At 36.5% G+C, this 27,741-nt stretch overlaps 1 protein-coding gene across 1 annotated transcript in view; it reads left to right on the top strand.

Annotated features, from left to right (window-relative positions):
- The first annotated feature begins 15,301 nt into the window (after nucleotides 1-15,301).
- The window catches only part of LOC126371017 (hemicentin-2-like), a 71,852-nt gene continuing 59,412 nt past the window's right edge, over nucleotides 15,302-27,741 (top strand). Inside the window, exon 1 of the mRNA XM_050016210.1 lies at nucleotides 15,302-15,491. The gene's annotated coding sequence lies outside the window, so the exon portion shown is untranslated. The remainder of the gene's footprint in view (nucleotides 15,492-27,741) is intronic.

The following is a 27,741-nucleotide window of genomic DNA, read 5'->3' as shown; positions in this document are numbered from 1 at the left end:
ACAACCAATATTTCATATCATCAAAGATAAGATGATATAAATAACTTCTTCTATCGTGTGGGAAGTGAGATGGATTACCAACACCATCCACCCTGGTGTCAGGGTTACTATTGAGCCGCCAAAGGCCCCTAACATGGCTCATGTAAAGACTACTAACTTACATCAGTAAGTAGTATCCGGTACCAACGGTAATAAATTTTTGTGTTTAGAGTTTGAGTGAGTATCATAAAACCCATAAACTATCCCAAAAATAGAATATAGCAATAAATGCTCAGACTTATATCGGAATATAGCAAGATTATTTTTTGGCTGGCACTTTGGCTTTTGAGCCGGAAACCGATGATTTCTTTTAATGTAAGGAATGTAGAGGTATTAAATACAATGCAGATGCCTAACAAACAAACCCAACTTTTGGTAAATACTTATGTCGTACTTCGGTTTTTTAGGGTTTTGCTATATTTTACACAGCTGTATATGCCGCAGTAAAAAAAAAATTGTACCTACGTAGAATTCGCTTATAAATCTTAAAATAAAACATAAATCTCAAAAACAGTCTCGCAGCATTAAAATGCGCTTAAGCACAAGTATTTCGGGTGTTGTTTTGTACTAAACGTTCTTCCATCTTATTTATATTCTTTCCCTTGTTCTAAGGGAAAAGTTTACGGTAAATAATGACCTCAAACATTATGACAAATGGACCAAGCACGACATTTCCGTAGGGGTCCAATGAGGAAAACAACAGAGATACAATCATGTGAAAGTAGTAAATGACAAAATGAACGATAAGAACATAACATAAGCTTAAGTGGTGGAGTTTTCTTAAGCTGATTGCGTCCCGCCACCCAGACATGGTCTTCACATATCTTTTTTAAGCGTTCTGTTGTTATTTCATTTATGCTTTGGACCTTAAACCTAGCCGGCAGGTTTTGGAGACCTGAAAGTGTTTGCTCTCGCAAACATTTGTGCCTTTGTTTAGCATGGTGCACACAAATACAATGAATTTAGTTTCCTGTGCTGAAGGTAAAATATGCGACTACTTGATAATTCATTCTACCTATGCATATTCTGTCCAACATAATATTATTTAGAAGGGAAATTTGTAGAATGCATTACTGTTTTAACTAATATGTTTTTTTTAGTTTCAAGAAAACACTGTAATTGGGTGACTTTATCGACTATTTATTAATTTCCATCGTAATTCTTTCCACCACCAACGTCTCCTAGAAAAGTCGGGGAACCAATCCAACCCCGTTCTTCATTTGTTTTTCTCGCCGCGTAATTCTCACTTCCGTTCCCGCCTTTTCTGTTTACTTACTTTTTAAATTAATTAATTGGTTGTGTAACATTTACAATTATAAATAATTTATATTAATTCTATTTAATAATTTTTTAAATCATTAAAATACTTTTAAATTATATGCCCATTTGCTTGAACGATAAAAGTGCAGGTAAGTAAATTAATAGTCCATATAAATTCTATCGTTTCGCAACTTTTAACTTTAATCTAGTTAATATTCATGTTAGATATTGAGATATCTACTTGCAGATAATTCAACTTCTTTTCAAATATGAGTGATCATGACATTAGTAAGTAGATGTTACTAAACATTGTAAATATATGTCGCGTCTAATAGGACAATGAAATTATTAGATAAGTGTATATCGATTCAAAATTAAAATTTTATTTTATTTCAATTTTTAAAGATTAATAAGTCAAATCTTATGTGCGTATTTAAAAAAAATATACGGGGTGTTAGTGACATCGTAACGAATACTCAGGGGGATGATTCAGACCATGATTCTGAGTTAATATCAAGTGGAATTTTTCGTCGCAAAATTCATGATTTTTTTTTAAGTTTTTTTTTAAATTATTTTCAATTCTATAATTTTGCGATGAAAAATTCCACTTGATATTAACTCAGAATAATCAGCTGAATCATCCCCCTCAGTATTCGTTACGATGTCACTTACACCCCACACAAGTACATACGGTAGCCATACAAGTAGGTATGGGTGTTAGTGACACCGTAACGAATACTGAGGGGGATGGTTTAGACCATGATTCTGAGTTGATATCAAGTGGAATTTTCAGTCTGAATATTCCTGAAATTTTTTGTGTTTTTTTTTAATTATTTCAATTCCATACTTTTGCGACGGAAAATTCCACTTGATATCATCTCAGAATCATGGCCTCAATCACCCCTCAAAGTTTTCGTTACGATGTCACTAACACCCTGTATATTATTATATATTTAGGCATCCGCAAAATTTCATTCGGCAGCTTTAGCATTTCCTTGATAAACTTAGGGTTGCAACGTAAAATAGAAGGAAAAATTAAAAAAGATGCTATAATGCCGTAACGTGGTGTATGAAGGTGCCTGCGCGGGATTCTAATATGGCCGAAAATATATGGGCCCGCCGTTTCCTAGCGAGAGTTTTACTCAAACTTGCGACGAGGCCCGTGGGTGCGATCAACTATACTTACCCTGGGTTAATACCTCGCTTACGATGTCAAGGTTCAACGAAGGCAAAATTTACTAGAAATTATGTAGTTTTGTGCGATTTCATGCCACTTCCATCGGGGTAAGCTAAAGTTTATACGCGTAATTTTGCTTTGTAAACATTTCTGTGGCACATTGTTTCATGTTCGTATTAAAAAAATGTTTACTTAATTAGATTTATAATCTTCATCGATTGATAATATTAATCTTTAGAGTCAATTTTACACAATTCTACTTATTTATGCTAATCAACCCGCCAAATGGAAGCCATCGGTATGCATGGATGGGAGATGGGAGCCATCGGTACGGCAATGCAGGACAGAAGAAGTGAGGCACAGGGAATATTACCTAGAACCTGACAGAGGGCAGCAGTAACAGTCAGTACAATTCAGAGGCGGATGACAGGAGTACGACTTTGGAACAGACTTCTCTGGGCACCGTCACTCTCGCGTCAAAGAGTAATATATGGCGAAAGGCAAGAGGGAAACCACTGCCCTATTTGTCCCTAAAAAGTAGCATGCAGAATGCTTCACCTACAAGAGTGTGGCTCTTAAATTAGTGTTGAATCAACCTGCAAGAATTACCATCTATCTATCGAGAGATTCAAGTGAGTTAACCATATAACTACAACGTAAGTGTCAACCGGCACACATGCCAATATTCTAGTGCGCGAGTTAACTCCTAACTCTATCGAAGAACCTGTTTTTGAAACGAGCTAAGAACAGTAAAATGATAAGAAATGTACAAAATATATGCACTGATATTCCTCTCATAAATAGAATAGGATGCAGAAAATTTAAACGATACTTGAGTAATTATTCCGAACGAGAGAGAGATTCCCACCGTGGCAGAGGCATGATTATTGCATATTAAAATATTCAAGTATTCGAAATGCTATTGAAGCGTAAATCTCGTAGGCGATCGTAAAAACTGTTCCCGAGAGAGGATGAAGTAACTGTTTCATTCGAACAGTGCCATTGTCCTTCCATACGCACTCTGAGGGAAAAAGACCAATTTCTGAGATTTCCGAAGGGCTTAGCTTCATTTCCTTTTATATCTCCCCAGATACTAAATTCGTTCAGGCAATAATAAAAAATCGTTGGGGACACTCGCAATGGACTCGACGTAAAATTTACTCGCAATCCCCCCGGCCGATTGGATGTTATAACGCACTTACATGATAGCTTTTCCAGGTGACTGCGCTTCGATTTTAATTTCGCTAATGACACAGGTAAATAGAAATATGTGTATTAGTGAGCATAGTACGTCACTAGACTAGTCCTTCACTTTATAATTTATGTTTTTATTTAATATAAAGGAACTGAATATATACGTATTATGAAGATATGACAGAACTTTAGATTAAAAAGGATCTAAATCCATCCAGTTAAGCTTAAACTTGCGTGGACGTACTATTACGTCAAATCACTTACTTTTTACAAAACGTCAAAACACGAAATTATTATGGATATGTGTGAAAAAGCAACCTGTGACGTCATTGAACAACTTGTCAAAATGTCGCACTTATTAATTACAATTTTCTTTATAAAAAATAATAAATTACGTTAAATAGAAAAAAAAAACGTTTTTGTCACCTTTAGTTCAGTCTCTTTTTCAATTTCATATTTTTCTTTGACTTAGGAAACTACCTAATTATAGCTGACTAAAAATGGTTGCTAAACGGGGAATCAAATTGAATACTGAACAAGCAGCCGCTAAGATGTTTCAAGTAGGTACTTGGTAGTTATTATCTTATTATTATTGCGTATGGCAGACAAATATCCTGCTTGGATCAAATATCCAGCTTAAGCTCCCTTAACCAAGTCTCTGCTGCATCCGTCACACAATGCAGCTCGGCTATACCACCTGGGAACCGGTGCAGAGGGCACTCGTTCACTATGTGAGATATGGTTTGGTCCGGGTGACCACATTCACAGTATGGTGACTCCTTTAAGCCCCATCTACACAGGTGATGGTTTGACTTTCCATAGTCGGTCCTACACCGGTTCAGTCGTGTCCAGATTTTTCGCTTGGAGTCAAAGCCAGGGACCCTCCGCGAGGGATCCTGAATAAGGTCCGAATTTGTGCCGTCGAACATGTTCCACTCCAGCCTCCACGTATCTTCCACACTGAATTGACTTTTTATGCGCTCGTCATTCCAGATCGGTGACCTTGATGGAAGGCGTGCTCTGGGTAGGTTATCCAGCGTGTCCCTTATTGGCATGGGGCCAGAGCGGTTCATGTAGAAGCACTTATTCCACTCAATTGCGGCCGCTCTGCACCTACGCAGCCCAGGCGGTGGAATATGAGCCAGGACTGGAAGCCAGGGGAGTGGTGTAGATCTTATCACTCCCGTTATAAGGCGCATTGCTTCGTGTAGCTGAGTGTCGACCTTGTGTGTGTGTGCACTACGGTACCATACGGGCGCACAGTACTCAGCGGTCGAGTATACCAGGGCTAGAGCTGCCGCGCGCAGAACAGACGCGGAAGCCCCCCAGCTTGTACCCGTTAGACGTCGGAGGATGTTCACTCTGGTTTTCAACTTTTGCTTGACGTTGTCTAGGTGTTGCTTATACGTCAGGGACCGGTCGAGTGTAACGCCAAGATAATTGGGGGTGAAATTATGTTTCACGAGTTCGCCACAGAACGTTACTTTAAGCTTCCTGTTAGCTAGGCAGTTGGTCAGGTGGAACGATGTCACTTCGGTTTTCGACGGATTAGGGCTTAGACGCCACTGAGTGTAGTAGCTTCCCATGGTGTCGAGGTCCTGCGAGAGTGCAATCTCACCTTCCTCAAAACTTCGGGACTGATACGCTAGTGCCAGATCGTCTGCGTAAGCAAATTTATGAGACCTGGTTTCTGGCATGTCACGAATGTAAACATTGAAGAGCAGTGGTGCCAATACCGATCCCTGTGGTAGCCCATTTTTAAGAAGCCGGTATCTGCTACAGCTTTCGCCAAGGTGAACCTTTATGTGTCGAGGGCTGAGCAGGGCCTTAATGAGGCGGATAGTTTTGCGGCATGGGATGATATCAATAATTTTATTGAGCAAGCCATCTATCCACACAGTATCGTAAGCCGCACTAAGATCGACGAAAGCCACTGCGGTTTTTAGGCCTCGTTGGTATCCAGCTTCGATGAATGAGGATAGAGCCAGCACTTGATCGGCGCAGCTTCTGTTGCCCCTAAAGCCAGCCTGCACTGGACTTATTATCTTGAAGTTCTAAAATCCTTGTTCATTTATTTATGGTAACACGTATAAAGCTTTATAATTTTAGTTACATTAATTACTTGTAAATTAAACGGACGATTACACCGTAGCTACACCAAGATTATACTACACTGATAATATAAAAAGTTACGTAGATAGTGGTAAATAGGTGCATATAATCAAGTGTCCAATAGTTATGTGGCCCGAAGCCGCTGACAACCTCGTCGGACTAAAAGGGGTCACGGGTTCAGATCCCGGATAAGGGTCTGTTTCGGTTTGATTGGATTGTTGTGTCTTCATTACGGCTCTACATATACCCGACCGTTCTCTCCGCTCCGAAGATTTTTGGGTTTCAATTTATGCTTACGATATGCTAAAATGTTGTTGTGTTGAGATTGTAGAAAATTAGATTTTTCGGTACGACTATCTATTTAGGAAACGGAAAATGAACTTGTTGTATTGCATACATGAACTCACGCATATAATCCCTAATGGGGTGGGTAGAGACTTGCAGACACTTTTAATAGAAAATAAAAATATTTCAACTTGCAAATTGTAATTAGTAAGTTGAAGTTTGATCACTTTTATGTGCTCAGATTTATACTTTGAGTGCAATCAATCTTCGTAGCCTTCTTGGCATCATCAAACTGGATAGAATCTTAAGTAATGGAAGCTAGTTAAGCTCCCTACAGCTCCCTTTATAAAAACTTTGACAATTTTTTTGTAAAGAATTGTAAAGTGTCTACTATAGTCCCTGTGGTCTAGTGGCACATCTGGTTGCTTCTCAATTGGAGAGCGCCGATTCGAACCTCGATACGGTAAGTGCAGTTTTCACTAACACAGTTATCTCTACAATTATAGATGGCGATACGGCTTACTACCTGGTCTATCACTTTGGTCTAACAGAAAGGTCGGTGAGATGCGGGTATTTAGTTCATCTAGTTGGATGGTCATGGATGCATGATGCTCTGACTACCCCGATTGAGCTGTTGTCGTGAGCTTATGTTATGTATAATAAACGCCAGACAAACAAAAGGTTTAGCTTACTTCTACTTGCCCAGAATTTGCTCCATGTAGGCAATAACTTTAACAGTGTTATAGGAAAATAGACAATATAACAAAGCAAGTGATTGTTTAGGCTCAGGTGTAGCTACTTCGAGTCGATACGAACTTGTAGTTAATATAAATTAGACGATATATCGAACCTGTCTTACCCATATCAAAGTCAGAGAAGTTGTCGGTAAAACAAAACGACAGGCGAGCTTGAAAGAACATCATAATATTGTGGGCCAACTTGTTGACGGCATTTCATTATGTCAAAGGTTCCGGTAACGAAAACAAGGGGAACTTTTAAGGAAGTCATATTGGGATTATCCAAAATGGATCAAACTTTTTCGTCGTACATTATCGCTGAGATATTTTATGATCATAAAATATTGATGCCATAATACTCTCGCATGATTAAAACGTTAAGAAGTTAATTACGTGAAATAAAAAACGAAATCCAGAAGTTATAATAAAAAATGGAATCGAATTCCATAGTCTCTGCTTACCCAAGTAGGAAATAGGCTTGTGGTTATGTATATAAGTATTATTAATACATTTATTTATAACAAGAAGTAAATTTTCAAAGAATGTTCCTGGTTATAACATGTTATATAGAAATATTAATATTCTAATTCCATAAACCAATTGAAAAATGAAAAACAGTCCGCAAGGCAACTTACTTCATAATATTCTTTAAGCAATTTACGATATTTTTCTTTTTAGTTCTCATTGAGCCCCTAGCTTGTGTTATCTCGTTTGTGATCTCAAAGACTACGTAATCAAGAGTTTTATCCTTGATTTTTTGTAGAATATAGAAATTACCGGAGCTGCCTCGCTAATGAGAATGTCCTTGGCTTAATTAAGTAAAATTAAAATATTTATTAATACCTAAAAACTTTGGTAGTTTTAGAATGGTAAACTTTTTAACTCCAGCGACTTATGCATATCTTCTTATACGTGATTCCTTGTAGGTTTTCCTCATTTACAGCGCCTCAGATAATCAATAAAATTACTATTAGGTAATGACGGGTTACTGCCCAAGTGAGTTATTTAAAAATACATTCGAAGTTTATTTTGTACAAACACTGAAATAAACATACATAACATATAAACGGCCTATATACGTTCCATTGCTGGGCACAGGCCCATCACACACATACACCAGGCACAGGCTCTCCAAAAAAACATTGTTCACAATAAAAAAAGTAAAATAAATTACTCTAACGAGAAAACTTTAAGAAACACACATGTGCAGGATATGTGTCTAATTTTAAAGTAGGTACCTATAGCATTCCTTAGAAGTTTCTTTGTAGAAGTTGTCAACATGAAGGACTAATTTCGAAATCCATGCTTTCTTCGAAGAGAGGCGAATTTGTAAAACATTACGTTCATTATTAATTACCTTATCGACTGTTCCGAATTGTAGATAATATACCAAGTATAGTAAATCTAAAATTATCTGACCTGTAGAAATAATAAAAAAAACGCCAAATTTAAAAACTCCCGGTAATTGGAAAAAACTACCAAATTATGGGACTGGTGGTGTTATTACCACAAGACAAGTATAGCATTGGTGCTGATACCAGTACACACCATCTAATTTTAAGTTATACCTGTCATTTTCTAATCCGCTGAAAAAGAAAGGGATAGGTAAAATTTATGGAACACACGTCACTTTAAGGCAGAAATTTAAAAATCCTTTCCTAAATTTTATATTGGCCAATAATTTGACAGAATTAAGTTGACAGCACACGTCAAACGGCTTGCATAATAGCGAGATACCTATTTTATTGGCTCGGGTTATTCATTCATTTTAAAATTAACAGTAAAGTTGACAATCATTCATCTCTTTCCTTTTCGACGGATAAGCAAAAACAAGAAAAAGATAAAGATGTGACTATTAATAACATAAATAATTTCCTTAACTTCTTGAAAATCAATTCTTCAATTAAGTAGTTTTTTTTATTACACCATCTTGTTAAGTTTTATGGCTGGACGAATAGAGGTAAGTACATTGTAATTAAGAATGTTAAGAGCGTTAGTAATACTTAGCTAAGCGATCAAAAGACGATAAAATCGTCGCAAAGAGCTTGCATGTTTCTGGAGCACTGAAAATAGGTTGATGACAGAGTGTCCGAACCATGCTTCCCGGAACTTGCTCCACCAACTTTACTTCGAACCAACTTCGCTAGCCTAATTCGCGGTCACGATAGAAAAGTTTGCATAGCTCTCGAGACCAGATAACTTGATTTAGAGTGTGGGGTATTCATTACGGCTTTTGGAACTCAAATGAATTTGTCTTCTAAAGGAATTAACGTCAAAGTGACGGCTGTTAATCAAATCTAAAAATATATAAATATCCAAGCTGAATTTTAGGACGTGTGTTAAAGACGAATTGGAACCCATCACTAAGATGGATACAATAAAGACATTGCGAGGCATATACGCCGCATGCACCGCATATTCATATTAGTGGCGAGGCGTTTGCTACGCACGTACCAAACAGTATCACTCAGTTTATACTAGTTACCCCAACTGGTGTAGCGTTTATTTCGACTGCGTAAAGTCTAAATTTCTCTCAATATAGCTGTGAACTTTTATGATAGCTGATACTCTAGTAGTCTAGTTGCGATTGCTAGTTGGATATTATTGCATAGTTATACAATTTTCGAATCAAATCTCTGGCCAGTTAATTGTAGGCAGCTTCGTATGTCTCTATTTGGACTAGAGAATGTCCCTGCCTATTAGTTAAACTTATCATCCCGTTCGTACACAACAGGTAATATACGGCCTCCGTGGTCCAGTGGTTGAGCGTTGTGCTCACGATCCGGAGTTCCCGGGTTCGAATCCCGGTGGGGACAAATCACAAAAATCACTTTGTAATCCGTAGTTTGGTTAGGACATTACATGCTGATCATCTGATTGCCCTAAAAGTAAAAGGATCCGTACTTCGGAAGGCACGTTAAGCCGTTGGTCCCGGTTATTATTTACTGATGTAAGTACGTAGTCGTTACATGAGTCATTTCAGGGGCCTATGGCGGCTCAGTATAATAACCCTGACACCAGGGTTGATGAGGTTGGTAATTCACCTCACAATCCACACGATAGAAGAAAAAGGTAATATAAGTGTGCAAGATAGCACATCTTTTTATAGAATTTTACCTCTTTGATATAGTTTTTATTCTTTATTGTCTTTGGTTTTTGTCTTGTTGTTTGCACGAGAATCGTTTTTTATTGGTAGGTCGTCAATAATAAGAGACTTGAAACTATTAACTTTTATTTTTACGAGTATCAGATTCTTTTTACTAATAATATCTTTCACGAAACTTATTATTTTCTACGTAAGTATTTTATAACACACATATATAGTATATATAAGTAAGTCAACGAAAGAAAGTAGTGTGAAAATGGTAAGAGGTAAAAAACAAAGTTAACTAAGAAATATAAGCGGAATCCAGAAAAGCTTAAAACAAATGACGAATATCATGAGCGGGATTTATCAAAATATATCTTGGCTGTGGCGTCCAAAAAGCTCGTCAAACAAACTTTATACAGTACGGAGCAGACGTTGCGGCTTTTAGCAGGGAAAGTTTTAACTGCACGGCGTTTACTCAAAATGCAAATTACAGGCTCCATATAGGCGGGTGAGACTCCCGCCAGGATGTGATACACGGGACCCTAATATTAAACCACACGATCGCGCCATAAATTTAAACGCACCGTGTTTACCGTGTAATTTTACACTTACGCCATGTTTACACGCTTTTAAGAGTATGTGTTTTTTTGTTTGATACTCGTTTAATTGAAGGGCGGAAATATATGGTCGCAATAAATTAGGTTTTATGATTACAACCTTTTATTGTAGATATAAATTGTGGCGGTACGTACGATATGATACAAGCAAAGGGCAAGTGTAACGTTTGAAAGTTTAGTAGTACTGTAACTCATATAGAAAACTCTAGTTCTACTAATTCTTCTTCTTCTGTCGTGTAGGTTGTGAGGTGAATTACCGATCTTATCAACCCTGGTGTCAAGGCTATTATTGAGCTAAAGGCCCCTGACTTCGCTCATGTAACGACTACTTACTTACATCAGTAAGTTGTAACCAGGACCAACGGATAAACGTGCCTTCCGAAGCACGGATCATCTTACTTTTTGGACAATCAGGTGATCAGCCTGTAATGTCCTAACCAAACTATGAACACACAAACACAAACAAAGTGATTTTTATGATATGTCCCCACCGGGATTCACGACCTCCGTGGTCCAGTGGTTGAGCGTTGGGCTTACGATCCGGAGGTCCCCGGTTCTACTTGTTGTTTTTTTTATTTATGACTTTGATAAAACATACACACATTAATAAGATAACGCCTATTCCCTGTTAGAGTAGAAAGAGGCCATTATCGTGGAATAAAAAAAACAAACTCGAAGTATACTTTATTGCACCAAAATAAAAGAAAACAGTTACAAAAGAGACTTAACTAGGTACATCGAAAATGGCGGCCTTATACCATAAGATAAGGAAAATATGCAAAAGTTCATGGCTCGTGCAAACTGAGTACAATACAAATTCAAATTAAGTGAACATGTTAATAGAATAATTTACGTTTACAGAAAAACAACAGGAATATAAGAAAATATTGATTTAGTTTTATGTTCATTTGGTCTAAACCTACAATAAAAAAGCACTCTGCCAAAGCAACCTGCTGCCGACGCGTATACGAGTCTCTCCCAACATATTTACGATGAATTCTTTTAACAAAAGAAATCTGCGAGAGAACTAACTATTGAGTTGCATCAGAACTTCCAAACAATAGGTAGGTGCAATCAAAGTTGGCAGACAAGTAAGTTTGTTACTACTGTACTTTAATTTACTTCGTGTTGAACAAACGACGACCTCTTGTTGTATTTTTATGGACTGTATGTTGGACAGTACTGAACTTTTCAATATTTAAGTTACGCCACAAATGTTCATATTGTGTTCGATCATTCACGTTCTATACAGGGTGTTAGTTACATCGTAACGAATATGGATTCTGAGTTAATATCAAGTGGAATTTTCCGTCGCAAAATTAATTGTTTTGTTTAAGTTTTTTTAAATTATTCTCAATGCTATACTTTTGCGATAGAAAATTCCACTTGATATTCGCTCTGAATAATCTCTATCAGTATTCGTTACGATGTCATTAACACCCAATACAAGTAGGTGTGGGTATTGGTGACACAGTAACGAATACTAAGAAGGATGGTTCAGACCATGATTCTGAGTTGATATCAAGTGGAATTAGCAGTCGGAAAATTCATGTTTTTTTGTGTTTTTTTTTTTTAAATTATTTTCAGTTACATACTGTTGCGACGGAAAATTCCACTTGATATGAACTCAGAATCATGATCTCCTTCGTCCCTCAAAGTTCTCGTAATGATATCATTAACAGCCTGTATTGCCTATGTAACCGCATAAGCAACTAAAATGCATTAATGTGATATAGGAAACGCTAATTGTTTTATTTAATTATTATATTACGTTATTTATTATGAAGTATGTTTGCATTGCGTTAGATTTTATTAAAATAGAAATGTGACCTGAACGCTTGGCTACATTATGCTACGTCGTAACACTACGTAGCACCGTAGCATTTCTTCGCTCTGAATAATAAAAAGAAACAGATTTTTTTGTCGTTAAAAAGATACGTAGTATTTCTATAACTCCGTTAGGCCGAGGTTAAACAAGGGGGTTTGGATTTTAAATGAACATTCATTCGGTCTTTCGGCTATAAAATACATGTTTAGTATCGATGGTAACAATTTTGTTGTTCCATTAATCGTCTTACAAGGTTTGTAATTGTAGGCGTATGCTTGTAAAGGTATACAATTCTGTTAATATTAATCTTGTCACAAGAACAGGTAGGGGAACAATAATGATTAAGTACACAACTTATATCTCGTAAACAGATTAATGTTCTATTCTCGTCTTCATGTAATACCTAACATTAACAGGATTACGGATATTTCAAGTGAGCTAATATTAGTAATATGTAATTGATAATTATGTTCAGAGCATAATCCATACATTTCTCCACTGAAGTATACCATCTGAAGTAAGCCACTGCTAAACATAGCAACAGTTATAATCTGACTTGTTAATTGATATAAAAACAGTTATACTTATTTTAAAACTAGACCCAATGAAGCCAAAAAATAAAGAAAACAAATATATAACGTGCCTATTCTAACAGTAGTGCCGTAAAATATCCAAAATCGAAGATTTTTAACTGAATAATAACTACTAAATCGCACAATTAGTAAATGTATTCATTTATTATTACACACACACACATTCATTATAAATATACATACATACATAAACTCACGCCTATTTCCCACCGGGGTAAGCAGAAACTATAGAATTCCATTTGCTTCGATCCTGACACACTTGTCTTGCTTCCTCCACATTCATCAATCGCTCCATACACGCACGCCGGTTCAGAGTAAATCGAATTAAACCTTTTCTAAGGGCATCTCCAATTTGCTCAATGTAAGTCCTTCTAGGTCTTCCTCTGCCAGCCCTACCATCAACTTTCGCCTTATACACTGCTTTTGCAATTCTATTATCCTTTATCCGCTCTACGTGTCCAAACCAACCTAACATTCCCTTCTCAAATAAATATACAATTAATCTTATATTCAAATAATATACACAAATAAAACACGAAAGAAAAAGTACATCATGACAACGCAAAATTGGCATTGTAATATGAGTCATATTTATACCATTACTACCACTCTGATCCTCAGTTAGCAGCGACATACGAAGCACTACTTAACGCATCACGTCAAAACAATATCTCCACCTGGCACTCAGCAGTTCATTATTCACTGACAGTTCATACTAAATAGTGCACAAGCATTACACAGAACACGATTTTGGTTTTTACGTGTAACTCGTTCGCTCACTCTCTAATGAATACAGACGTGCCCCCGCCGTGACATCAACGTTTTTTATTACGCTCATAACTACCAGATAATCTTGATCTATAACCATAAGATTTTATATACCAAAACAATAAAAAATAAAAATTGCGGATTACCGAATCATTGCAAAAAAGCCTCCCTGGTCTAGTGGTTAGAGCGTTAGTCTCACGATCTGGAGGTCCGGGTTCGATTCCCAATGGGGGCATTGTCGAAATCACTTTATGAGAATGTCCTTTGTTTGGTAAGGACTTTTCAGGCTTGAATCACCTGATTGTCCGAAAAAGTAAGATGATTCCGTGCTTCGGAGGGTATGTTAAGCCGTTGGTCCCGGCTATTAGCCGTAAAAACACCTCCACCAACCCGCAGTGGAGCAGCGTGGTGGAGTATGTTCCATACCCCCTCCGGTTGATTCAGGGGAGGCTTGTGCCCAGCAGTGGGACGTATATAGGCTGTTTATGTATGTATTGCAAATATTGGATCTATAACACATAACATCAAATTATGTGGTATCGATATGAAGGTAATAAAGGGACAAAAATAAATACTTCAAATATTACCTTAACCTTAAATAACTATTTAAGGTTAAGGCAACTGCAAAGTTATTAGTAATATACCATAAGCTGTTAAATTTAATCTTATGTATGTATCTGTACATAAGAGTAAAAGTTTTCATCTAGAGCTCCTCCGTGCTTCGGAAGGTACGTTAAGCCGTTGGTAACGGCTGCATTAGCAGTCGTTAATAACCATCAATCCGCACTGGGCCCGCGTGATGGTTTAAGACCCGATTTCCCTACCCATCCATAGGGAAGGCCCAAAGAGAAGCAGTGGGGACGTTAATGGGCTGATGATGATGATGATGTATCTGTACAACACAAATATGTACGAAAAGTCCTTGCACGTTTGCATTCCGAAGTTTCTTATGACGCATGACGTATCAATCCCAAATAGGGTTACCAAAGCATAATACGTCGTAAAAACAAAATGGATTATTAATTAGCTTTTGACTTCGGGGACCTCGGTCACGTGAATGTAATATTTACTTTTGAAGTTAATTCATTCTCAATATCTTGAGCGTGGTACATGTTCCACGCTTCTACATACTAACAAATGCTTCCGTGTTACTATAATTTGGTCATTAATTATGTATTTGACATTGGAAACGAAATCACTTTCAGAGGAAATAAAAACCGTATTTTTTAAGGCGAATGACATAGTTTTGCCCACCGAGCAAATTAAATGGATTTATTGTAACGTTAGCTTTGCTCCTCTAACGTTCCGTTGTAGCGTCGCTTAGTTAATAGTTAAGTTTATTTAAATAAAATCGTTTGGTTTTTACAATGCCAAGTAAAAATATTCACCGACTGTTGTTTACTCTGTTCTACTTGGCCCGAATAAATAAACTTCTGGACCATTTCGTTGCTAGTCGGGACAGCGGAAGCGAACGAAAACAATGAAAGCGTCTACAGTGGCCCAAAAAAGGTCTATCTGCAGCTAATGCTGGAGAGGAGCGTTTACAGACGCGTAAATTCACAATGGTAAAGGAAAGGATTGTAAGTGCGCATGTACGTTAGCGCGGTGGCGGCCGGCGATAGAGCACACTCCAGTCGACTCGGTATCGCGACAGAGTACGCGCCCGTTGCCCGCCCGCGTACAGTCGCGCGCGTAAATATATTCTTTAAAGTGAAAACCCTGTGACACCCAAATGTGATCAGTTCTAAGTTACCTACGCTGGATACTGCTTTAATCAATTGGAAAACTACGTACGTATTTTTATATTTCCTCCATTCTAAACATCAAAATGTATACAGTTAATAAAACTTTGTTGTTGTATTTACAGTTGTTATATAGAGGATATAAAAAGCGTATTTAGAACGAAATAAAAATTTCATTTAATGTGAATTGCGGACATTAATCAGGGGCTTATCACGCAACCTTGCCTTCGTGGGTTCAACCGCAGTAAATTTTATCATGTTTGTCTCTACTTTATTTATAATTTGTAACATTAAGATAGTCGGGAATAATTTATCGTATAATTTATTATATCATTAAGGTATGCAACTTGGCCTAATTTATTATTTAATTCATTTAAGGTTTTTGATATCGTTTTACCAAACAGCTTTTACTTTCTTCGTTTTCTTTCATGTGATCTATAATTGACTGTGGCACTCGAACCCCAATTACATTTAATAGACTTTTCCGGGGGTTTCTATCATGGCAAAATGATTGATTTTCGCAACTAATTCGTTTTTACAGGATTCGTTCTGGCGTAAACATGTAATAAAATGTAAAATAAAATAATTATTAAGAAAGTGATAGCGACAAAATGATAATTTCTGAAGTAAGGTAGTAAATCTAGAAAAAGGTACAAAATGGGTCATATCTCCTTAACCGTAAATAATTGCTGAACATACATGGGGGTGATTCTGGTAGCTAATGAGCCCCTCTTTCTAATTGTTCATTTTGAACCTGAACTTCTGGGCCACCCTGTATGTAATGTGTAGATTTCACTAATACAGTTGGCTCGACCATTACAGACGGCGATACCACTCAACACCTATCACGTTAATCTAATACAAAGCTCGGTGAGGCATGGGCACTTAGTTCATCTTGCGTTGGGTGTACCTCTGACTTCTCCATTGGGATATCGTCGTGGGCTTATGTTATGTTATGTGTAGAATTATAACGTTGTTTCTGTTTTATCGGATAGTTTTTGTTATACAAAGTTATAAGGAAAAGGGAGAAAATGCTTTTAGCAAATTTAATTCATAGTAACAGAGTAATCTAAACCAATATTATGAAATATTGGTCTAAATATTGGTTGGATTGGTATGATCCTGATTGAAATATCTCTTGACAATATTGTTATTCTTATATTAAACGGATTTTTATGACATATTTTTGAAACATGATATTCATAAGACGATTACCCTCTAACTCATACTTTCACCAATCATCAAGATTTTTTGTCAGGCGTAAGTATGGAAAATGATATTCAAAAATATATCTTTATATAAATATGTCTTTATTCAGTTAGTAACATAGTTGCAATTTGAATCGTCAATGTTTACATAACGAACACAACTACTGCAGCTGCTCACAACCCGTATAGCCCAACCGAGGAAAGGAAGCTGCAAGAAAAACCTTGGCACGGTGCCGTAGACGTACTTAAAAGATATTCATGCATATTTATTTTGTTTTTTATTCATCTTTGAATTATATAAATAATGAATACCACCTAGTTTCCAGGATTTGTGCCCGGTAAATGGTAATAGGCTCACCCCCAGTACATGGGACTTAAAAATGGCTGGCGAGTGGGTGTAAATATTACGCATACACCTCTGGCTATGTGTCTACACTCAGCGGGATCCCCTGTCTGGGAGACATAAGAGTGATGCAGAGAATTAGATCTGGATTTGTTCTACTGAATTATGCTGAAAACAGAATTTGTTCCGTTAAAAAAACGGAAATACAAAGTTTTCTAACCGACCTCCAGCCAGCGGGATATTTAGCAAAGTTAAGTCTGATGAAGTATAAATTGGTATTAACTTTTAGATCTCTATTTATTCAGTTCAACAAAACAAAAAAAATACTTCTGACATCCTTACTTCAGCTACAATCAAGCTGCAATGAAACCTCCAGTCAGCGGACTTTTTCTCTCAATGACATTCTTTTGTAACTTTTACACTAAAATAATAAAAATTAACCTATTTACGACTATAATTTCACTTAAATTACCTATTCGTACATCTAGAGCTTAAATTAAAAAGTATAGAATTTGAAAGATATTATGTGGGTAGAATATAAAAAAAACTATGTATCAGGTACAAATTGAAGCCGTGAGAGAAAAAGTCCGCTGACTGGAGGTTTCATTGCAGCTTGATTGTAGCTGAAGTAAGGATGTCAGAAGTATTTTTTTTGTTGAACAGAATAAATACAGATCTAAAAGTTAATACCAATTTATACTTCATCAGACTTAACTTTGGTAAATATCCCGCTGGCTGGAGGTCGGTTAGAAAACTTTGTATTTCCGTTTTTTTAACGGAACAAATTCTGTTTTCAGCATAATTCAGTAGAACAAATCCAGATCTAATTCTCTGCATCACTCTTATGTCTCCCAGACAGGGGATCCCGCTGAGTGTAGACACATCCTCTGGCTACCCCTTCGGGATACAGACGTGGTGCTATGTTGTTTTTATTTTTTAATTTCTACTCAAACTGTGCTACAGAAGAATTTAGCGATCAACTCATAACACTAAAAACTCATCACTGTTAATTGGGTAATCTAACTTCAAAGATTGAAACCTAAAAGCTTTCTAGAGCACTGACGAAGGTCTAATGACACAAATTATCACGGTAAGACCCTATAAAAAAGTAATTTTAGTCTGGATGTCCATAAATGTAAAGTTACTTGTCAATTTAGGGTCGTTGCTACGTATTTTGAGTAAATAGTAGAACAACCAAACACCAGCACCACCCATAAAGCTGCAACGTGGTGGACTATGATTTACCCCAACTTTTGATTGAGAGAAGCGAATTATGATACGTAGTTTTCACTAACACAATTGACTCGACCATTATAGATGGCGATGCGGCTCACCATCTATGACGTTGGTCTAACAGACACCTCGTTGAAGCGTGGGTACTCAGTTCGTCTTGCGATGGATGTACCTCTGACTACCTCAATGGGGATATATATAGTCGTGAGATTATTTATTTAACATTTTATTGTACAAAGAACAAGATATAAAAATAATTCGACTTACACAAAACAGACAAAGGGTTCAGCATATTTCTAGTAGAAGTCTCTTCCAGCAGACCGGGAAAGAGACAAACTTAAAACTGAGAGTGGCAGATAGGCGTGCACATTCATTTTATTTTATTTTATTTAAAGAAAAATGATCTAGGTGGGGTTCACAGATGAGGCGGACCTTGATTGTGAGTGTGGAGCAACCCCGCAGATCATGTCTCACCTAATCGCATGTCCACTGTGCCCTGAAACCTACACACGAGAGGATTTGATGAGCGCTTCCACCCGTGCTCTTGCCGTGACAGCTTTTTGGGCTGACAAATTATACATTACTTTGATCTACTTGTCTTCGACACGAAAGGACAAGAAATCGTTCACCTGTGATCAATATGTAAAGACCATATTCCGATAATAACTAGTCTAGTCACTTTACAAACTTACCAGAATTATTCAGTGTTTTATATAAATAGACTTATATAAATAGGTAATCTAGTCAGATTACCTAGATTACTAGTATGTTAATATTTTTTGTTGGTACGTGGGAGAATACCTAATAAGCGTTTCCCGTTAATACATATCTACCAAATTAAAAATAAATACAATTTCAAAGCATAAAAAGCATGAGGAAAAGCTTCCGCAGTTTCGGCTAGACTCAATTGTATAAAGTTTTACAACCACAATTATCGTAGTTTACGGGTAAGTACCAAGTAAAGAGATGACACAAATTCACCCAATAATTTGCTTAAACTTATCCACTCTTAATAGCAGTTAAACTTTCTTAAGGGGCAATTAACGGTTTAAGACAAATTACATGCTCGTAAAGTTGTTAAATGACATTTAGAGAGTACGGTCGTGGAAAAAGTATCAACTCGGGCCACCTCCACCACCGCTCAACCACTGAATTCGACTTCATGAGTTTGAATTTATGTTTGGATTATAGATAAAATTGATGAGGAAGCCGTGGTAGCCCAGTTGGCTTGCCTCTCACTTTGTGGTCGCAGGTTCGAATCTACCACAGACCTAAACTATTGATTGTTGAATTTGTTTTCGAATTCATCATAAATAAGTGCTCAGAGGTGAAGGAATACGTCGTGACGAAACCCACATTCCCGAGTTATTCATTTTCAGAGGTATATGATGTAATCTGTATTCGGCTGGTTTTCCCTTCGTCGTACAGGCAGTCGCTTCTCATATTATCTTTGGAGGGAGCTTGCGTTCATTCTTCGTTGATACAACAATAAAGTTGGATGACGGGAGCAATAGTGACGTCATAAACTTTTTATTCCTTGTCCTTGTGAACCGTGGCATTGTTTTACTGCTCCCAGATTTACGATTGATAAATGAATGATTTGGTTACTAATCAAATTTAACGTCACTATTTTTTGTGTATTGACGAAGATAATAACAGATTATTTGTATTTATTACATATTATTCCTCATAACGTGGCCAGAAACACAAGTTATCAAAGCCAACTTGCAGCCACTGCTGATACGAAGTCCTAAGATGGATATGATGGTCTAAGATGTTAAGCTTTCATAGCAGGTAGGTACCTAACTATAAGCACATGAACATTATCGTCTCCCTAGCGTTATCCCGTTTTCACAGGGTCCGCTTACCTAACCTGAAAATTTGACAGGTCCGGTTTTTTACAGAAGCGACTGCCTGTCTGACTCGTTTTCGACTAGTGAACGTTAATAATAACTTACGACAAAATAAATAAAGCACATAGTAACGGGTTCTTACCGCGTTTAAATGGAGATATGAGACTCCCGATATTTCGACACTGTTGCAAGTGCCATGATCACGGGATGACTGGTGAGATTGGAGTGGAGTAGGTAGATCTATAATTTTCTACGGGTAGACATATCTGTCTACCCTCGCCGCGTAAACTTAAAACAATGTAAAATAAAATAATAATATTTTGCTAATTTCGGGCACATAAATAAACAAGATTAATGAGCTGTGACCAATGTAATGCTTGCATTATTACCGTCTGTACAACAAATTAGAAATTATGTTTTAAACGTCTAATTAAGCACTACCTTACACACAGCTTTTTCTTTTTAGTCGGAGAAAAAAAAACGTATTTCTGCTAAACATGGTGTTGATTTCGGAGTTTTGTGAATGACTTTAATTGGAGGACATTAGTCCGTCCGTGCAGTAGTCACGCACGCACGAACGTCACATTTACTTGTAGTTTACTGCACACATTTTGATTTTAATGTTACGAGGCTGGCTTTAATTTAGAGACAAGGTTAATATATGTAGCCATAGTAGTGTGACGTATGTTACATATTTAATTTAATCGAGGTCCACTCTTTATATGAATTAATTAATAAAATCTTTATTTCACTCACAAATACGGAACAGGTACAAGGAACAACTAAAACTATGGGCATAGACGGTATGGTCGTTAAAATAGATCTCTTCCAGACAATTTTCAATAGAGGATAAGACATAGTATACAGACAGCAGTGTAGCGCGCAAATAGATAGATTTGGCATTATAAAATAACATACTATGACATATAATATATATAAATACACTTAGACATATGCGCACATACTATATATGTATAATAACATTATAGTATAATATACATAGTAACAATAAACAGTATATCAGCATCTTTTATAACGTCTTCTCTTTTTTATTGTTGTTAGTGGCCCCGATTCCTGCTGATACCTAATTTACACTTAAAATAAAATTATTATTTTGATTTATGAGCTAAATCATACTCCTCAGTGGTCGATACGGTGTCACTAATACCCTGTATGAAATGAAAATATTCGAATACAAATACAAAAATATTTATTCGTGAATGTTGCGTGTTACAAGATATTACAGGGTTACAGTGTTGTCAAAGGTCTCAGCACATTCAGCCAAGAATTGGCATACGAATTTAAAATTGTCATGCATAAAACAAACTAAATCAACCTGAGAAATCAACATTAATAATATGAACTTGACAATAATTATTAAATAAAATAAAAGATAGAGCATCTATTCGAGCATCTATTTCAAAATAAGTACTCCGGGAATTAATTCTTGGTAAGGTGGCTCATAGTCTATCAACAGGCACGACCTAGGTAGTTATAAAAAAAATAAATAACTATCAGTGAGTTCATTTCAAATATTCTAATTTTAATTTGTATTTTTTCTTGTAATTTGAAGGTAGAAAATAGAAATAAAAAAGTCCGATCAATAAAAGGATTGTGGAGTCCTTGAGAGGGGACATAAACGATTCTGTCAGATATGTGTTCAGGGAGCTAACATACTAAAAGTCCCCACGTCTAGGAGGCGAGCCGGAGTGGAGCGAGAGGTAGAAAAGTCCCATTTTTAGGATTTTCGCTAATATCTTAGAAATGATGCGTCCTAGTGAAAAAAGTTCCGGGATATTTAGTTTCTCTTTTTAATAAGGATGTGGGTTAGAGTAAGATTTTTGTCGGGAATCAAAGGAGTTTTTGGCCGGGTATCTTAGGCAATTTTCTAACAACCATTATTTTACGAAAATAACAAAGCATTATAAAAGTTTTAACATCACTGGAGTCATCGTATCGTTGTAAGTAGGTATATTATAAGTTATAACCATCCTCAACTTGTGTTGAATTTATCTAATCAATTATGCAACATAGTTCTTGCGGCTAAAACTTGGTACTTACTAAGTTTTGGGTAGTTTCTATATTTTAGACTTGAATTTTTAAACAGAAATCTTTCACTTTCACCTTGCCCGTCTCGTTTAGTAGACATCATAGACACATTCCACATTTGACATATTCTGCTTTTGTCATATTCTACATTTGACACATTTTGCTTTTGACATTTTCTACATTTTGACACATTCTACATTTGGTCCTAGTTTGTGTCCGGCATTGATGTGTAATATGTTACTATAGTAACGTAGTAGTACCTACAAAGAACCACTCGATATTAGCAAAGAGAAAACATCCAAAATGTTGACTCACTCATTATTTAAAAAAAAACATAAACAGTCTATATACGTCTTACTGCTGGGCACACTCCCGACACGTCGTACAAAAAACCTTGTTTTACACAGACAGTACATATTGACATAATAGTACACTGTGTGTGACGTTTAAGGGCGGCCAATTACAATACCTAATTAAACCGGCATTACTTAGATAGGTGCTACTACTTACGGTTTTATAATCATAGTCGTTGGATCAAAAATACGTCCTCAGTGGACACAGAACACGATACACAGCCATTTCTGCAGCCGGTGGGCTCGTCAGTGTTGACTTAAATAGAAAGACGGCAAGGTGGACTGAGTCTTCTTCAGTTTTCGCAAAATTTTCTAATATAGATTTAGTGCCGGACCTAAATCAATTTACTAATAAACACATGTCAGGTAAAATTGTTGATTTCTTACCTGTATAATTAAAGAGATTAAAAATATGTATATTAACTTGCCTGTATTTACTAACTTACCTGCTTTATGTTTAGAGCATTTGATATGAATGTGAAATACTTACGCGTATTAAATTCATATCTACACTTCACTTAAAAATAACTGGACTAATTAATTGCATCACATTGTTTTTACATTAAGCACTTACCCTAATAAATTTGTTTTTATTGCAAATTATTCATATATTTCGATAAAAACACTAAGAAAAATAAACAGGTAAATCAGAATCAGACGAAAGAAGTCAGCGTCCTATTTCAAAATTCGAAAATATAAAATATAAGTACCGATAAAAGCCCGTAGGATTCAAGAATAAAGTATGACCGTTTAAGGTGAACCTATCTCAGCCGCTGATGGGGAGCGGAGAGTTGCCATTCTACGTATACGTAGTTTTATTCCTTATTCTATGGCACATGCCTTCCACCACGCTGCTCCACTGCAGGTTGGGGTTAGTGGTACTTATTTAAAAAGTGCTTTAACATCGGAGGACAGGAGTCCTAGTAAGGCATTGAAATAGACAATTCTAGGCGCCATCACATTCGCGTCAAACAGAGTACTGCGGGGCGGAAGGCAAGAGGGAAACCACTGCCCTATTTGTCCCTAAAAAGTAGCATGGAGAATGCTACACCAACAAGAGCATGTCTCTTAAATTACTGATGATATCGACGGCATAATGTCCCATGTCTCTTGCCATCGTGGCATGTGTGTATAGAGTGTCTTATAGAAGCAGAGAAGTATTTTTTGTGATCGAAGCTTCCTGTTCACTAGACAAACTCTCTAAACAATAAACTTTATTCAAAAATTGGAGAACTTGTTGAACTTTTTGTTTTGTGCAAAATCCTCGTAATAATTTCTTCGTGGCTATTCTGAATGACTCCCTTGTTTACGAAACAATACCTGTGTTATCTTCCCTTACCATCAATGTTGTTGGAACATATGATTCGAATAAGATACAGAAGATTTTATGAGTAGGTCACACTTATCCAACTACATTTTGTGTTGATAAACCTACAATAAGTGAATTAGTAAAATACGTGAGGTATTAGATTATCTTATTCACTTCTAAACACAGTTTTCTCTTCAAATAAAAGTATTTTTTTATTTAATTGACTACCTATAAAAAATCAACACAACATAAGCTCACGACTGTATTCCCAATTAGGGTAGTTAGAGATATATTCCTCGTATGATGAACCAACTAAGAACTTATGTAAGCACGCTGCACCGAACTTAGAAATTGCAAATTTTAATTTACTAATCAAAGAGGTACCTACATCGCAAAGTACGGGTACTTCACCAAGTCTCACCCAGCTCTGGCATCCCAATAGGATACACGTAATCGTAAGCTTATGTGTGTTATACAGGGTGTTAGTGACACCGTAACGAATATTGAGAGTGATAATTCAGCTCATTATTCTGAGTTAATATCAAGTGGAATTTTCCATGGCAAAAGTATAAAATTGAAAATAATAAAAAAAAAACTAAAAACAAATAATGATTTTGCGACGGAAAATTCCACATGATATTAATTCAGAATCATAGTCTGAACCATCCCCCTCAGTATGCATTACGATGGCACTGACACCCTGTATTGTCCCTGTAAAAATAACGCAAACCTCTGTTGTCATTTTCTTATTTACGGAATAAGAAGTTTAATAAAATTAACTGAAGCATACGTAAAAGTAATTCCTCCTGTTTTTGGGACCAGAATGGAACTGACTTCGATTCCACTTTGTTTAAAACACAAATATTTGCTTCAGGTCGAGTGTGTTTGCTTGCGACAATGTGTGTGTTGACATCTTGTAACTGTTCTACGGGAAAAGGTCCAAGACCTCAACATTTAAAAAAACAGCGAAAGGTTGCAAGTACGTAAACTCGAAAACCATCTCGTCTTTTCGTCGACAACCACTAGACTAAAACTGACGATAAATTTTGGAACTAAATACTTTCTCCGCAAAATAATTTTAAAATATTCCGATATATAAATCATTCTTAAATAGGTACTGTAGTTAATAAGACTTCCTTGATTGAAATAAGAGATACCACTAACCCACAGTAGAGCAACGTGGTGGAGTATGTTCCTTACCCTCTCCGGTCAATTGTGACGAGGGGTGTGCAAGAAGTGCAGTGAGAAGTAAATATGCTATTTATTAAGTATCTCTTATTTCGATCAAGGAAGTCTTATTAACTACAGTAACTATTTAAGAATGATTTATATATCGGAATATTTTAAAATTATTTTGTGGAAAAAGTGTTTAGGTCCAAAATTTATCGTCAGTTTTAGTCCAGTGGTTGTTGACGAAAAGACGAGATGGTTTTCGAGTACAATGTGTACAATGTCTTATGTGTGTGTGCGTGTGTGTGTGTGTGTGTGTGTGTGTGTGTGTGTGTGTGGTGTTCTGCACTACTTCGGCTTTAAACATTACTTACTTATTTTCTTTATTACTTTTCTCTACTGTATGTTCGATATTTTTTGCTATACTTTTGATATACTTAACTCATGTGTACAAACTAGTATACAAAACTAGGTAGCGCCAATGAAAATGCAAGAGAGAACTCTTGTAATGACTTATTTAACCACATTCGTTCGGGTGAAAGGGGTGAGATAATATATTTTGTCAACAACCTTTGCAGAGGATAACTTAGTCTTATCCTAGGACATAATACAGTACGCTTTATTACAACATTAAAAAACAAATACAACGTGACAAGGGAAGCATAAACGGCGCCAAGGTGAACAAACTGTATGTAGTTGTATAAAGAATATCTCGCGTGGGGTTTTGGCATCAGTTTATTTGCGCAACAGTTTTGTTTGCTAGTGTATTTTTGTTACTTATCAATACAAAGCAGGGTTTTCCCAGAAGCACATTTCATTTACCTGAAGGTAGCTCGTTCAAGTTCAGGAAACGAGTTTATCCTTAACAAAATTATTCAGATAAGTACTTACATTTATTTGAGAGATCTCCAGTTTTTGTCATGGAAATGTACGTATGTTAATTCGTATTTGAACAAGGAAGTATTTTTTTTTTGATAAATGTAATCTATTTTTAGACATAAGTGTGTACACGCGTTGATGTTACTGAGCAATATTGGTTCTAATAACAATTTAGGAAAAATAAACGTACTATGTACATAATAATGGTCAGAAAAAATAAATATCGTTGTTGAATTAGATTAATAATACGAACTCGTAACTTCGTAATAATTGAATTACATAAATCTACTTCTATCGTGTGGGTTGTGAGGTGGATTACCATCAGTAACCCTGGTGTCAGAGTTATTATTAAGCCGCCAACGGCCCCTAACATGGTTTATGTATCGACTACGTGCTTACATCAGTAGAAACTAACTGGGATACATCCAATGCAACCTGCGCATACTCGTATTTTTGATAAATCCTTAAATATTGTGCTGCACGGCTGCAGCACGAATCATCGCGCTGATCAATGCAGCAACGCGACTAATTCGAAGCCCTTTAGGTACCTACTGTACATAATCCCATTGTCGATACGATACCCGCAAAATATAACCCTAATTCTGTCGTCGTCACACGGTCGGTCGTGTAAAAAGTTTGCGGTCAGTGAGTGAATTATTTGTTGGCTTTCCCTTCGAGCACTTCCGCTCTTGGAACGAAAAATTGTGGGTCCCGACCTGACCTTTGAGCGCTTGAAAACAAGTGGATTAGCCATTAGCTCCGAAATAACCAACCGGCCTCGGTGGTCTAGTGGTTTAGCGTTAGGGTCACGGTCCAGAGATCTGGGTTTGATTCCAGGTGGCGACACGTCTAACAAGAGAAAACCTTTTTTAAGACCTTGATTTAGTTAGGACATTGCAGGCTAAAATCACTTGTCTGAAAAATAAGATGATTCTGTGCAACTTCATTCAGGGCGCGTTGAGCAATCGGCCCAGGGTACTATTTATTTAAGTAAGTATGTGGCCATAATTTAAGCCATGTCAGGGGCTTTAGCGGTTCCTATTGACACCAGGGCCAATTAGATTAGTAATTGATCTAACGAGGTAATTAGAAGAATCAACTGACAGAACGGCGTAATATAATTTTTTGAGCTTTAAAGTAGTCTTTATTCAGTTATAGGTAATAGAGTAACGATTATTGAATAAATAATCTTACGTCCCTAAAAACTTAAATCGACCCAAAAACGTATCTGCTAACCCACATTACTCAAGTAGTAAACCTGATACATACTTCCTCCAAGGAAAAAACGCTATAAAAACCCATTATAATAATATTGCCATAACACATATTTCACTTCTCTGGGCGACAAGTGTAGCCCTATACTTTACTATGTACATGAAACTAAATATTTCTTCCCAACTTTCCGGGGCATATTCCCTTATGTTGTTTTTGTTTTGTCTCGAGGGGAAAGCCTTATCTGGATAACCATCAGGTCCAGAATTCGCAGATTTTCACTAACATAAAGTGTTTTTATCACAGAGTTCTTATAATAGAGAAATGCCGCGGGAGCATAGCCGGTGAGACCGAAATATGCACAAAACAATAATATTTATGAAGTTATTATGTATTAAGGATATAAAATTGTTCACGTCATTCCGCGTTTGTGTTACTACGTAATGAACGACGGCTTTAAATCGATGTAAGTAGAGTAATAAAAATGCGAATAGTCGATTAATTTCTCGCGAATAATCGATATGGAAAATTGTACAATTACATTGATTCATCGATTATAATATCAATCAACTTTTTAAATATAATCGACACCTGCGTCATTACCGGTGGATAATGTTACTAATTTTACGATATGATTGCCAACTTTGGCCATATCGTGAATTAATCATGCATTTAGTTGCTCAGGTTGT

The sequence above is a fragment of the Pectinophora gossypiella genome, chromosome 11 (assembly GCF_024362695.1).
Source record: "Pectinophora gossypiella chromosome 11, ilPecGoss1.1, whole genome shotgun sequence".
NCBI lineage: Eukaryota > Metazoa > Arthropoda > Insecta > Lepidoptera > Gelechiidae > Pectinophora > Pectinophora gossypiella.
The sequence above is the reverse complement of the archived record's forward strand: the minus strand, read 5'-3'. Positions and strand labels throughout refer to the sequence as shown.